This window comes from Malania oleifera, chromosome 4, assembly GCF_029873635.1.
Source record: "Malania oleifera isolate guangnan ecotype guangnan chromosome 4, ASM2987363v1, whole genome shotgun sequence".
NCBI lineage: Eukaryota > Viridiplantae > Streptophyta > Magnoliopsida > Santalales > Ximeniaceae > Malania > Malania oleifera.
The window spans coordinates 113,545,641-113,560,931 of record NC_080420.1 but is presented as its reverse complement, the minus strand read 5'-3'; the positions used below and the strand labels follow the sequence as shown (position 1 = coordinate 113,560,931).

Sequence of the window (15,291 nt, the reverse complement as noted above, 5' to 3'; positions counted from 1 at the left end):
ATTGAACAAACAATCACGTTGAACATCCTCAAAACACATTCCCTTGAAGCAACCTACAGCAACAGCCCATAAAGAAGCCAAATTTGGTTCTTATCCCAAACCAAAAATGCATTGCCTTTGCCAGCTCTTAACGAATGAAATTCTGAGTCAATGCAACAAGGCCCAGGGGCCCCAGCCCTTCCTACATCCCTTGGGCACTAGCGCATTGCATCTTCAACCCACCATTCATCTTCTGGACCTTATAACCAGCCCATTTATTCACATATGAATCCATCCATCCAATCCTTGTTAACCTTTTTAGTCCATTATATTAACCCACTTCGCATCAATTAAACCACCTAAGCCTAAATTACTCTTTGACCCATACCAACCTGCAGAGCCTATTGCACATTAGGGCCTTTCCTTTATGCAAGGATACAAACTTGCAATGTTTGCTATTCAGCTTAGATTGCTACCATTGTGAGCGCCATCATTGCACTATCACCTTCACTAATGCAGCCATTACCATCATACCTTGTCTACCATCACGCCAATCAACCCCATCTACCACTGTCAATGGCCTCCAATCTCCAAAATACTCATATCACCCAAATCCTCGGGAATCCCAAAATCCCCATTTGAACCCAACTCGACATCAATCCAATACTCATCACCCTGGTCCCAATCAATTGAACATTACTCCTAATCATAAACCAAACTAATTCCCCAACTATGTTTGATGATGTAGGACAAACATCAGACAACTTAATTTTCCAATTTCAATTTCCTCAAAAAAACTGATAAGTAGGGGCCTTATTATAGGCTTACAATTCTTGGAAGATAAAGCAACTAATTTAAGATGCCTAAATAAATCTAAACAGTAGTTTCTTAGATAAAGAATATGCTAGGAAACCTAAATAAACTAAAATACTAATTCCTTAAATGATAATACCAGAGAATCTTTAAAAAAAAAAAATACCATAATTTGAAAAAAATAAAATAGAAACAAAATCCTCCATGTTGACTGCATCATCTCCCAAGAACTCGACCTTGAGTTAAAACAGTGTGCAGTGGACAGACAAGCTAGCTAATGATCTTCTTCCCTGAATATTCAAGTGCATTGACAATCTTATCATCAAAGGGGTTATCAACTAGGCATAGGCTCAAGGTCCGGATCTTCAATTTTCTACTATGGCAGCATGAGACTTTGTACAGAAATTGTCAAAAAATCCTTTCTGCCTGCAATTATGGCAGTCAACCCAAAACTATTCAACCTACTTAGAATTCAGGCGGCTTGGTAGGGGCAGGAGGTGGTTCATGTGGAATGGACAGTCTTACAAGTGTGTTAGGAATATACGAACAAATTCCCGAAACCTGTGAGAAACAAATAGAGAAAGAATAACGCCAAAGAAAAATTCAATCACACGCACAAGACAATATTTACGTGGTTCGGCAATTTTGCCTACGTCCACAGAGTTGCAGGGATTTCAATATTATCAGGAAGAAAGCACAGAGAGTGTGGCGATACAATTCTCTCGCTCTCGTTCTCTCTCGCGGATACAACCACTTAAAACCCTAATCACCCGAAAGCACCCTTTTATATGTTGCGCCTAGGGTTCCGTTCCGAATGGGCTCCAAAAATTTTCCCCGGGGGCAACGCCCCCGGACCCCCACAAGTACGACTTGTACCGCTTAGTCCATGGAGCGAAGGCTTGGGCCCCTTCGCTCCATGGACTAAGCCTTAGGATAGAAATCTCTAATTAAATAGAGTTCGGGTCGTCATCCAAATCAAGACATAACTAGGCTCCACAAAAGCCCAACAAAGTGTCCTTCCAATACTTCTCTTTTCTCAGCATTCCTAGCAAAGGCAGCAGCTTGATCCATGGAATGAAGTCATAGGATTGTAGCTCAATGCGTAATCCATAACGAAATCCCCTAGGGCACCAAATGATGTGTTGCTCTTTATCATCATCAAAAAAACATTGGGACCTAATTTGTGAAACTCAAACGTGTTCCATAGAATCCATTACTGGCATCAACATCTTCATTCTATTGGGTCAAGCCACACCAACTTGAAGTATGTCTCCTGCTCATAGTTGATCAGAATGATTTTTTCCTCCATCATATGCCACAGAGGATTCCACTCAGTAATTGGTGCTTGCCTCCAAAGCTGGCACTGATAAACAAGACTATCTCCAATTATATCCAAGGCCCCTGTGAGTCTGAGAAATGAACAGCCATATCAACATTTTCTCCTAGGTGGACTCACAATAAGTAAAGATGTTTTCAATTTGGTTGAACGAATCAAATAGTAGCTCCAGCCTCCAGGTTGCCTCCCCCATGAACTCAGGCAAAGTGACCCTGGTTCCATAATCCAGCTTGCTAGAAGCATGAGCCAGAGTACGCATTGTATTATGGACACGAGTGACATTTGGATGGCTACGTGATTCGAAAACTCCCTTTTGGACAAGAGAGTAGAAATCATGGACAAGACAATCAAACTTCAAATTCAGAGACAATTTGAATTTCAAAAGTAACTTGAGAACTGAGAAGAAGCTACCTGAGCGATCAATTCCTGGTCTTGCTTTCTTGCCCTTTCTTTCCAAATTGAATATCATACTTCCCTTCCCATCTTACAATCCTCTCTTTAAAGTACTAGCATAAGGATTCTTTGTCATCAAACCAAGTTGGAAAGCCAACAATCCTCGAGATAGAGAAACGCAAACCACATTCCACGGTACCTGACATTTGCAGGTAGTTTCTAGATAGTTCCCATACACTAATGAAATTCTTGGTCATCACAGTGAGGCTTAAACAGCCCTTCTTCCATCACCAAAGCATTAGTGTTTCACATCTTCAACCTATAATTTCAGGTTCTACAAGAGTTGAACAACTTGTGCTGTAACCTTCTTTTATCCACTAATCATCCCTTGCCCACCCTTATAACTGACAGTAATTCGTACATAAATGAATCTGCCCAACATTTGATCTAAGTTATATTCCATTATACTAACCCACTCCATATCAATTAAACCACGAAACCTAAATTACCCTTTGACCCATCCCAACTCACTCAATTAAACCATGAACCCAAATTGAGTTGCACTTCGCACAAGTTCAATTTAGTTTATCAAACCACTAACCTTTGATGCAGGAGCCAATTTCCAATAACTTAATTCTCAATTCCAATCTCCCCAAAGCCTAATACATAAGGGTCTTTTATAAGCTTAAAGGGAAAGGAACTAAATTAAAACCTATTTAAATCAAAATATTAGTTCCTTAAATAAAAATAATGACGACGTAAGAGTCTTGCAGATATTCCTACTAGCAATATCATAAATAAAAACAAAATAAAAATAAAATCCTCCATATGCTGGCTGCATCAACCACTTCATGCAACTATGCAAGACCAAATGTTTAACAAATGAAAAAAACCTAATTAAATCAAAATAATAGTTTCATACATAAGAAAACCTAGAATCTTGGAGATATTACACTAATAAGTAAAAACAATATCATAAATAAATAAAATCGTCCATATGCCAGCTGCATCCCCTTCGATAGGAATTCAAAGAAAAAAGAATTAATATTGGGAGGATATTTTCAAGAAGGTAATAGCCTTAAGTTAGCCCATGCCCCTACCACGCCCTCAGATCTAAATGTGCTGAGCACTTTGATGCACACAAGGAGGGGTCAGACCATGCCATAGGTGGTGTGCTACCACAATAAGGTAATCCGATCCCATATAAAAGCTGAAAGCTCAATAAGACAAAGGCACAGTCCAATCAAAGGAGATAACAACAGAGCACTACTTGAAATACACTGGCAAGTCAACGGTTGTGATGAAACCCAAAAAAAAATGTGGCAACAATTGAACTCCTAACCCGAAAAAAAAAAAAAAAAACAAGCGAAAAGAGGACACAAGAGTAGCTTACCAAATTGATTAGGTCGTGGTACTACAGTAGATGCTTGGACGGAACAACCAGGTTGCTGATGCCTTGGAGTAGGAAGACACAGCTGTTAGCATTTAGGTGTGAAGCAATGGCATCCACTAGCAACCACTGAACTGTTTCTCAGATAAGCTTGTAAAGAACATGCATGAAGTCTTCTCCACCAAGCCAGGGAATGCAAAACAAGGTTTCAATCCAGGATGGGCTCTTAGTCACAAAAGGGAATCGACCTTTTTTCCTCCCAAACCTTTCTTATTTCAGTATGCCAATAGAAGGGCAAGGTGTGACACAACTGAGAAGGGGAATTCTTTTTTTCTTTTTTGTGTTTGGGGAGAGGGGAGAAATAATTTGTTTGTGCAGATAGTGGATCTGGATCCATGTCTTCCTTGTTCCACATTAGCTAGGACCAAATTACCACATGATGTCAATTTACTTTCCATTCTCCTCCATCCTTTGTGAACTGATTAAAGAAACAGAGAAAACCTAATATATGAGTGATAAGGCACTTACCCTATCAACACACCACAAACCAACTAAAAAATTTGTGCACTTGTTACCCTTTGTAAGGGTATCTACACAATGTTTTGATTACAAAAGCTTTCCTGCAACTTAATTTTCACTCTCATTTAAGGAATAATCTTCGAATATGCAATACCTTTCAAAATATACAAACCTTTGGCTCTTACATGTCAATGTGCAATCAATAAAAAATCAGAAACTTTAAAAGGTAGCATTAATGATGAACCATCACATTCACGGACAGAAAGAATATGGGAATACATTTACAATGGACTGAAACAGAAGTCAAAAAATAGTACAATCAGAAAAAATGTTGCATAGACGACACCTTAGAGAGCACAGTGGACGAGAATGCTTTCTAGCAACCACTTTGATCCAATGTACAATGCAGTTTTAGCAAAATTTATCTGCAGAACAACAATGATTACCCTCAGAGTTTGAACATCTATTAAAAAAGGGGCAAATGTGTACATCATGCAGCATGCATATTTCGCAGCCACAAATATGCCCTGTCAGTGTGCGTCACTTGGGCATTATGTACTGGCACATACATATATATATATATATATGCATAAATACATGTATATGTGCTTGAGAGAGAAGTCAAAGTGAAGAAAACCTAAATTGGTTATGCAATGGGTGCATTTCAAAGTGCAACCATTGAAAATTATATTCCATGTTCCCATATCCACTTTCATGCGAGCAGGAGCAGATTCAGGGAGTAAGGGGCCTCCTCCCCAGTCCCCAGTCCCCTCTTTATTCCAAGCAAGAAAAAAATATTTTTACTTGGAAATTTTAATTCATACTTTTGGTGCAGGAGTATCTAAAGTCCAAGAGATGACCAAGTAGGCCTAAATTTACCATCCATGCTAGAGTATCAATTTTACTGCTCACATACCCATACTGGATTACTCCTCATGATGATATAGTAGTATAATATTTAAGGGGCTTTTATGTCTCTGGATTTTTGAGTCTTTTCTTTGGGTTATCTTGTCCTAATCTTTTTAAAGATAAGAGGGACAAGATTAAAACTTAAAAGCTTCCAAGGGAAATTAATGTGGCATTTGGTGTGCGGATTTAACCAACAATTCCTGGGAATATTTTCGTTCATGTCTAGGTATTCCTATGTTTGGATCACATTTTATAGTCAGGAATCCCATTCTCGAAAAATGGAACATATTCCCATAAAGCTCTTTATTTTATTTGTTTATTTATTTAAGTTGTGATAAATAAAAAATTTTATTAAGGAGAAGAGAAAGTTACAACAAGAAAAGGGAAGAAGAAAAAAATGAAGGATAAGATATCCCCCTGAAACGAAAGAAGAAGAGTGAAAATAAGAAGACAAAGGTTACAAAAACAGATCTACTCAAGCAAAGTGACCCATTTCCCTGCAAATCTACCTGAGGAAGATGACAAAAAAAGCCAATCGCCAAAACCCACAGCCATGCAAGAAACACCACTCTAATCCAAATCAAGTTAAGAGAGGTGTCCAAGTTTCTAAAAACTGGGGTGTTTCTCTCCAACCAAATACAGCAAAAGATAGCAATAATCAAACACTGCCACAAAGCCTTTCTCTCCTTCCCCTTGTAAAACCCCAAAAGTCGAAGAGCAAAAAGCCTCCAAAAAGAAGGGCAAGCCCAATTATCTCCAAAAAATTCCAATTAACTTGTTCTTAAGGGATCAAGAGAAAAGACAATATAAGAAACTTGCAAGGTTTATGTTTCTAGTGCAAAGTAATTGGTATTAATTGTTTCCAAGATCACAATCTACAAAAAGGCCTTGACCTTGGAGGGAACTTTAGCTTTCCAGATGAAGGAGTAAGGGGAAAAAGGAGCAACATTAGGGGGCATGAATCAAAAGAGAAAAGAAAGATTACAAGAAAAAACCCTAGAAGAATCCATACCCAAACCCTTTTGTCACTCCCTGACTCGAACCGCAAAGAGTGAAGCACATTAAGCAAAGGTCCAGCTAGTTGGTCTCTCTCTCATTGAGGTTCCTCACTAAATGAGAATCCTAACAATGCCCATTCGCTAAGTAGAGATAGTACAGTCACTAAGAGAAGATGAACGAAAGTGACAAGGATACATATAAGCCAAGGGAGCCTCCCCAATCTAATGATCCTCCCAGAAATGGATTCTCTCCCCATTAACAACATTGAGCAAAAACATGAGGCATAAAAGAATGGTGAATCTAGGACATGAGCTTCAAGGGCTCAAATAGACAATATTAACCCCAATTTTAGTGTCCCACCCATTATTAATAAGTCCAAATTTACTTTAGATAACCTTATGCAGTTATGCCAAAAAGAGTTAGGTTCTAAAGGGAGGTGCCACACCTAGTTCCCGACCAAAGAGATGTTTTTGGACACCAAGTTACCAAGAATCAAACTCCCTCCCTTTTGAGCCTGCTCACAGTCACACAAGTAACAATATGTCTCTATTATGCTCACTTATTCCCAACCAAAAGAAATCCCTCATCAATTTCTCTAGCCTATTAGCCATTCCTATATGAATTTTGAAAAAAGAAAGGTAATACTGGGGAATAGAAGACACAAAAGCATATATAAGAGTAATGTGACCCCCTAAGAATGAGTGACCCCATCTAGCCCAAGAGCTCTCTTTCTGTCCAAATCAAACACAACACTTTTTATCTTTTCCTCCTCCAAGGGTTTCACAATCCACTCTACTTTCTCAAAAAGAATAGAGCACCAATCCAACCCTTCAACCACAACATTGCTTCCATCCTCTTAATTAAAGAGACTCTTTGATAATCATTAATCATACTAGTGATGTAGCTAAGTTCCCTATTTATCATGCCCCTCTAGTCCTCCAATTCTTTAATAAAATTCCTCCTCCTCCCACTCGCCACCCAATGAAAGAATATTGTGTTACAATCTCCCTCTCTAACCCAATTTGCCCTAGAATTTTGGCACCAATTGACCTCTTCCCTCTAGAGAAGCTACTCAAACTAATTAGACAACTGGGCCCCCTTTTGGTCACTATTGGTGTTTATTTAGTCATTTAGCATTATTATTATTATGTGTTAGAATTATGTTAATAAGTGTGAGTTAGTAAGTATTCTGGCCATTGGTATTGTACTTGACATATATTATAAATAGAGGGAGAGAGCTATCGTTGATGTTAGGTATTCTATTGACTTTTTGAGTCCGATCCCTATTTTGATGCTAACAAAGCATTAGTGTCTTATCTGTGCGTTGAGTGCTTGTACAGGTTTTTACTTTGGCACGCACATAAGACAAAGGGAAATGGAAGCCAAAAGCACTTAAAGAGCACATACTACTAGTGTATTCCATGAAGACAGAAGAGTAAAGAGGAAAAGAAGACATACATATTTCAATTGTATATGCATTTACTTTTATCTTTGATTTGTAATAATGCATGCATTTGCATGATATGGATGAATGCTCATATCAACCGTAGATAGACCCTAGGGACCAACACATTTCACCAAAAACCTTTTTTCTAAAAAGATTAAAATCATACAAAGTTTTTGGAATAGCTTTAGGGTCAAAGATTAGAGCTAAAATGAAATTTGCAAAAACTCGATCGACCGACATCAGGTTTTTAGGCTACATTAAAAAGCTTCCACCGTAAACTGACCATAAGTCCCCATGCACAGGCCAATTAGAACATAACTTGAGTTTTGAAAGGGTTTCGAGCGACCGAACTTAGAAGGTTAAAAGGGTTCGGGTGACCGACTGTGTAAAGAGTCAAAAAGTTGACTGAGGCCCGGGTGACCAAACTAATTTGAACTGACTGTCCACGATCTACTGAACGCTCAAAGTAACTTTTCCCACTATCCTTGGGCGACTGAACTTATAGCTCAAAATAGGCCCGGCCGACCGAATCGTGAAGTTCGGCAACCCAAATTATGGACCAGGCGACCGAACCTCGAGCATTTGGAAAATCGCCTTGGCCCAGCCACCCGAACTCACACTTGGGCACCCGAACTCAAAATCGACCTTTTCTCTTTGTGCCTGTTCGGGCGACCGTCCCTAAGGACCGAGCGACCGAACCTCTCGAGTTGGAAATTTTTTAAGGGCTAAAATGTCATTAATTTTTTAATTAAACTTTTTCAAAATACCGAGCGTGTCCCCAACGGTCATACTTTTTAGAAAAACTATAAATACCCATTCATTACTCCAGATTAGCAACTTTGATTAGCAAATAATTTTCTCTCAAATATTTTTAATTTCTTGTTAATCAAAGTTCCCCCAAACTAATTTCATTGCAAAAATCTTTTCCTTGGGGTAAATTTTTACGCTCTCCAACTCTCTTTATTATTTGTTGAAAAATCATTTTTACAAGAGAGCATTTTTTTTATTTAGGCATTTATTTTCAAGTGTTTTACTCTCTCTTGCTTGCATATTTGGAAAACATTTTTGGGAGTAAAGTTTTAGGATTTCTCCACATATTTCCATGGTAAATATGTTGTTGGAGAAACACATTTTTGCATACATGCTTTCATTGATAAACCTTTATATTGCAAAGATCATTTGAGAAACCAAGACCCTAGGTTCTCCTACTTTATTGAAAATGTTTTCAGAGATATATTTGATTTAGGATTTAAATCTTTGAGGTCCTTATCATACACATTATATTCAAAGATTGCAAAAATGATTTTGAAAGCACCCTTACTCTACTGAGCATGATTTCATATCATATTAAAGGGCATATTTTGGAACTTTAATGTTGTACATCTCCGCTTGTATTTAGAAGCATTATTTTGTACAAAAATGATTTTTATTGTGCCAGTTGAGTTTAGCCCAAAAATTGAACTGGGGAGTCTTAGCCCCGTAAGTGAGACAAGTTGGGCTCAACCTTGTAATTGAGCTAAGATTTTCCTTACCCTGTAACGAGAGGATGTAAACGGCTTCTACTCCGCCCGTTTAAGTGAGCAGGGTTAGTGTAATCCTTGGGGGGTATACCCAAGGTGGGGACGTAAGCTGATTTGACTGAACCTCGATAACAAATAACGTGAGACACTCTCTCTTTATCTCATTTAATTTATGCACTTTAAATTCAGCATGTGTATGCTTATTTATTTATGGTTATAACAATTTGCATGCACACATTTATTTTAAATGAGATACACGTGTATGTCTGCACGTATTACTTATTCAGTTTTTACATACACGACCATAATTAAAATGGGATATGATATGTGGTGAATCGGCATACAACAACAACAACAAAACCAAGCCTTAGTCCCACTAAGTGGGGTCGGCTACATGAATCATTTTCCGTCAATTTATGTGATCATGGACCATTTCTTTTGATAGATTCAAAGATATTAAATCCTTACTCACTATCTCCTCCCAAGATATTTTAGGTCTACCCCTACCCCTACCCCTTCTACTGTCTCCCACAGTAACTAAATCACTCTTCCTCAGATGTGCACTATAAGGCCTACGTTGTAAGTGTCCATACCATCTGAGTCGTCCCTCCCTTATCTTATCATCTATAGGAGTTACACCTAACTTATCACAAATATGTTCATTCCTTAATTTATCTTTTAATGTTATACCACTCATTCATCTAAGCATTCTCATCTCGACAACTTTTACTTTTTGGATATTATGTTTCTTCATCGCCCAACATTCCAATCCACATAATATAACTGGTCTTATAGCTGCCCTATAAAACTTTCCTTTCAATTTTAAGGGTATTCTACGATCACATAGCATACTTGAAGCACTTCTCCATTTTAACCAACCTGCTTTAACTCTATGCATTACATCATCTTTAATTTCTCCTTCAGCTTGCATAATAGATCTAAGGTATCGAAATCTACAAGTTCTATTTATTTCTTTATCATCAAGTTTAACTTTGTCTCTAATATTCCTCCTATCATTATTAAAATTACATTTCATATATTCTGTTTTATTTCTACTTATCCTAAAGCCTCTAGATTCCAAAGCTTTTCTTCATAATTCTAACTCAGCCTCTACTCCGTCCCCAATTTCGTCAATTAATACAATATCATCTGCAAACAACATATACCATGGAACCTCCTTTTGAATACTCTTAGTCAATTGGACTATCACTAAAGCAAAAAGATAAGGACTCAAAGCAAATCCTTGATATACACCTATGGCAATTGGAAATTCTCTAGTTTCTCCATCTATAGTCTTTATACTAGTCATTACTCCATCGTACATATCCTTAATGACATTGGTATACCTACAACATACACCTTTTTTTTCTAAAACCCACCATTGAACTTCTTTAAGTATCCTATCATATGTTTTCTCAAGGTCAATAAATATCATATGCAAGTCCCTCTTCTTTTCCCTAAACTTTTCCATTAATCTTTTTAAAAGATAAAATAGCTTCTGTGGTAGATCTCCCAGGCATAAAACCAAATTGATTTTCTGAGATCTTTGTTTCTAACTTTAATTTTTGTTCAACTACCATTTCCCATAGTTTCATCGTAAACTCATAAGTTTAATTTCACTATAGTTATTACAATAATTTTGAATATCTCCTTTATTTTTTTATATAGGTATTAAAGTACTTTTCCTCCATTCATCTGGCATTTTCTTAGTTTTTACAATTGTATTAAATAAATTAGTTAACCATATAATTCCGTTATCACCCAAGCATTTCCAAACTTCAATTGGGATGTTATCTGGTCCCATAGCTTTCCCATTTTTCATCTTTTTTATGGAAAATTTAACTTCGTTAACTCTAATTTTGCGAATAAATCTTATATTTTTAGTCTTTTCCACATTTGACAATTCTAAGTTTAAGTCTTCTATTAGGTTTTCGTTAAACAACTTACTAAAGTAACTTCGCCATCTTTCTTTAATATCTTCATCCTTAACCAAGACAATATCATCCTCACTTTTTATACATTTTACATTTTCTAAGTCCTTGCTCTTCCTTTCTCAAACTTTAGTAAGTTTAAATATATCTCTTTCCCCTTCTTTTGTACCTAATCTATCATACATACTATTAAATTATCTATATTTAACTTCACTAACAGCCCTTTTTGCACATTTTCTTGCATCCTTATATTTTTCAAAGTTATCTTTGTTTCTACATTTTTGCCACGTTTTATACCAAATTTTTTTTGTCTTTATGATTTTTTGTACATCTTTATCCCACCACGAACTCTCTTTGCTATTCGAGAATCGTCCCCTTGATTCACCTAAAATCTCTTTTGCTATCCTTTTAATAGAGCTAGCTAATCTATTCCATAGAGTATTTGTATTTATCCCATCCTCTAAGGTCCAATCCTTATCTTTGATCATTTTATCTTTAAATTTTATTATATTTTCTTCTTTTAGGTTCCACCATCTAGTTCTCTTACACTAGTTTATTTTATCATTTTTCTTCAATTTTTTAATACATATATCTAACACTAAGACTCTATGTTGTGTGGTTAGGCTTTCACCTGGAATAACTTTACAATCCTTGCATGATAAACGATCTACCCTCCTAGTCAAAAAAAAAAATCTATTTGACTTATATTTTGTCCACTTTTAAAGGTTATTAAGTGTTCTTCTCTTTTCTTAAAGCAAGTATTCATTATACTAAAATCATATGACATAGCAAAGTCTAAGATCATCTTCCCAGACTCATTTTTGTCTTCATATCCATATCCTCTATGTATCCTCGCATAATTTTTATTATCTCTTCCAACGTGTCCATTCAGATCTCCTCCTGTAAATATTTTCTCAATCCCTGGTGAATCGGCATAAATGTTTAAATTAGTCAAAATGTTTTAAAACCCAATTCACCCCCACTCTTGGGATCACACCAATTCCAACATATTCCATTTTACCCAATTATTCAACATGGTATCAAAGCAAGTTCTTACCTAAACCCTAATTGCATGACCGCTGCTAAAACAAAACCTAAACATCACAATACCACGCAGCCTGCTGCAGTAGAAGGGTCATCAGCATCACCAAAGTCCAGCAGCAGCTTCAGAAGTTGCCGGGAAAAAAAAACTGCAGTTGCCGGAAAAATCCTGGATGCTACTGTCCTCTCCAACACCTCAAGAAATACCTCATATATTGCAAAACTAACCACATAGCAACCCACAGAACCTGCTGATCTGCCAGCACTCAAACCACTGCTCTTTGCTGAACTGTAGCCTTGAGATTGAATTTTTGGAAACTCATTTGTTCCTCTCTTTCCAAACACGCTAGAAACGTGTAACATGAATGAGAGACAAAGAATTCCTATTTTTCTTTGTTGCTCAAATCCCTATCCAGGCCCAAAGCTCCATCCAACAGATCTAGCAGTAACCCACCGTTGTCCAATTAAAGTCAAAGCCACATTCCAAAGATTTTTTTGTCTAGGGCAATAGAGCAGGATATGGTCTACTAATTATGCCTCAACTATACTGTTGGATTTTTGAGTCCGATCTCTGTTTTGATGCTGACAAACATAAGTGTCTCTTATGTGTGTGTTTTAGTGCAAGAACAGGTATTATTCAGGTCACACATAAGATCAAGAGAACATGAAAGTCAAGGTAGGTCTTAAAGCACAAATCTGGCGCATTCCATGATGTCAAAGAGTAAAGGAGAAGAAGAAGACAACATTTAATTTTAATTTGTATTGCATTTAATTTTTATTATTTGGTCTGTAATAATGCATACATCTTTCATGATATGACTTGAATGCTCAGATGACTATAGATTGACCTTAGGGATCATCTTTGGTCATCCGAAGGTCGATCGACGTCGGATTTTTGGGGTTAACTCTTAATGAACATAGATTGACTTTAGGTCCCCATAAATTCTACTACAAATCAGAACTTAAATTAATCTTTGAATGGGTCTCAGTCAACCGAACTCAGCTAGTTATACTCAGCTCAATCAACCGAACCACTCAAGGGTCAATAGTTTGACCAAGGTTCAACTGACCGAACGGTTTTGATCGTATCCTCCACAGTCGACCAAACTGGCTCATGTCTGACACGCAACTGTTCAGCCGACCGAACATCTAGTTTATTTATGATTGAGTCGACCAAATCATATGAATAGCATATCAAACTTAAAATATAGTCAACCGAACCTCGAACACCTTCAAAATCGCTTTAATTCAATCGACTATATCTTCAGTTCAAAAATGCCTCGGTCGACCAAACCTGGCAATTAGGTCGACCGAAACTCTCAAGTTGGAATTTTTTAAAAGCGCCAAAACGTCATTATTTTTAATTAAACTTTTTCAAAATACCGAGCGTGTCCCCAACGGTCAGAATTTTCGAAAAATAAATAAATAGCCCCTCCATAACTCAGATTAACAACTTTAATTAACTCTCAAATCCTCTCAAATTATTTTGTTAATTAAAGTTCCCTCAAACCATTTTTATTGCAAAAATCATTCCTTTGGGGCAAATGTTTTAAACAAAAACTCTCCAACTCTCTTTCCATTCACTTATTTCAAAATCACTTTGGAAGAGAGTATATTTATTTTGGGCATTTAATTTGTACTCACATGCTTACTCTCACTTATTATTTATTTTTGAAAATCTTTTTGAGAGTATAGCTTTGGTTTCTTCCGGTTATTTCCTTGATAAATATTTTTGGGAGAAAGTCATTTATTGCACAAATATTTTCTTGAGCTTAAATTCCTAGATTCTCCAAATATTCTTTATTTACAAAAATATTTATAGGAGAACAATAATACTTATTTTTCACATATATTTTATTTATGCAAAATTATTTGATAGCACCATTTCTCTACTAAGCATAATGAATATCATAAGAGAGTGCATATATTTGAGTTTAAATGTGTACATCTCTGCTTATATTTTTAGAAGCTTTATTTTGTACGAAAAATGATTTTTAAATGTAGCAATTGGGTTCATCCTATTAAGTCTCAGCCCCGTCAGTGAAACCGATTGAGTTCAGCCCGAAATTTAAACTGGGGAATCTCAACCCCATAAGTGAGACAAGTTAGGCTCAGCCTTGTAATTGAGTTGGGGTTTACCTCACCCCGTAAGGAGAGGTTGTAACGGCTTCTGCTCTGCCCGTTTAAGTGAGCAAGTTTAGTATAATCCTTGGGGGATATGCCCAAGGCGGGGACATAGGCTGGTCTGCCTAAATATCGATAACAAATATCATGTGTCTCTCTCTCCCTATCTCATTTCATTATTGCACTTCAATTGCCATATGTGTATGCTTGCTTGTTCACTGCTATAATTATTTGTATGCACACATTTAATTTAAATGAGATATGTTGCACACGTGTATATCTGCACTGATACCTTAATCATTTTACATATACGTTTTTAATATTGAATGGGATATGAACTGTGGTGAATTGAAATGTTTTAATTAGCCAAAAAGTTTTAAATATCCAATTCACCCCCCTCTTGGGATCACACCAATTCCAACACACACAAAGGGTGCATCTGTTGGCAATGGAGAACCCCCTCTCCGCAAGTTGCCTAGGGTCAAGATCTTACCATGAGCTACTTCACAGGTAAAAAAGACAACCTTATTAGAGGCAGCTGTTTTCCATAATTGAGACCAAGGGAAGTGAATGTTGTGTAAGTCTTGAAAAAAAGGTTTCCTGTAAAAGGATCTAAAAGTGAAGACCCCCCTTCTTGTCCAAGGACCAAAAAGGATCTAGCAACGTGCATCTAATGCCATGTTAAAATACAACTTTACCTAAAAGCTTAAGCTATTAGATTATGGGCCAATAATGCATATAAGGTCGTATCAGAGAACATGTTTTTGGGTGCCTTGGACCGTTTAATTCTATTTTTCTAACAAAAAATAGAAGCTTCATTTGGCAAGCATTGAAACATCATTAAACAACTTTGGACAAATCACACTACAATGTATATTAAATAGCATTGG

At 36.8% G+C, this 15,291-nt stretch overlaps 1 pseudogene; it reads right to left on the bottom strand.

Annotated features, from left to right (window-relative positions):
- Nucleotides 1–15,291, bottom strand: part of LOC131153944 (uncharacterized) — a 49,303-nt pseudogene that overhangs the window by 20,833 nt on the left and 13,179 nt on the right.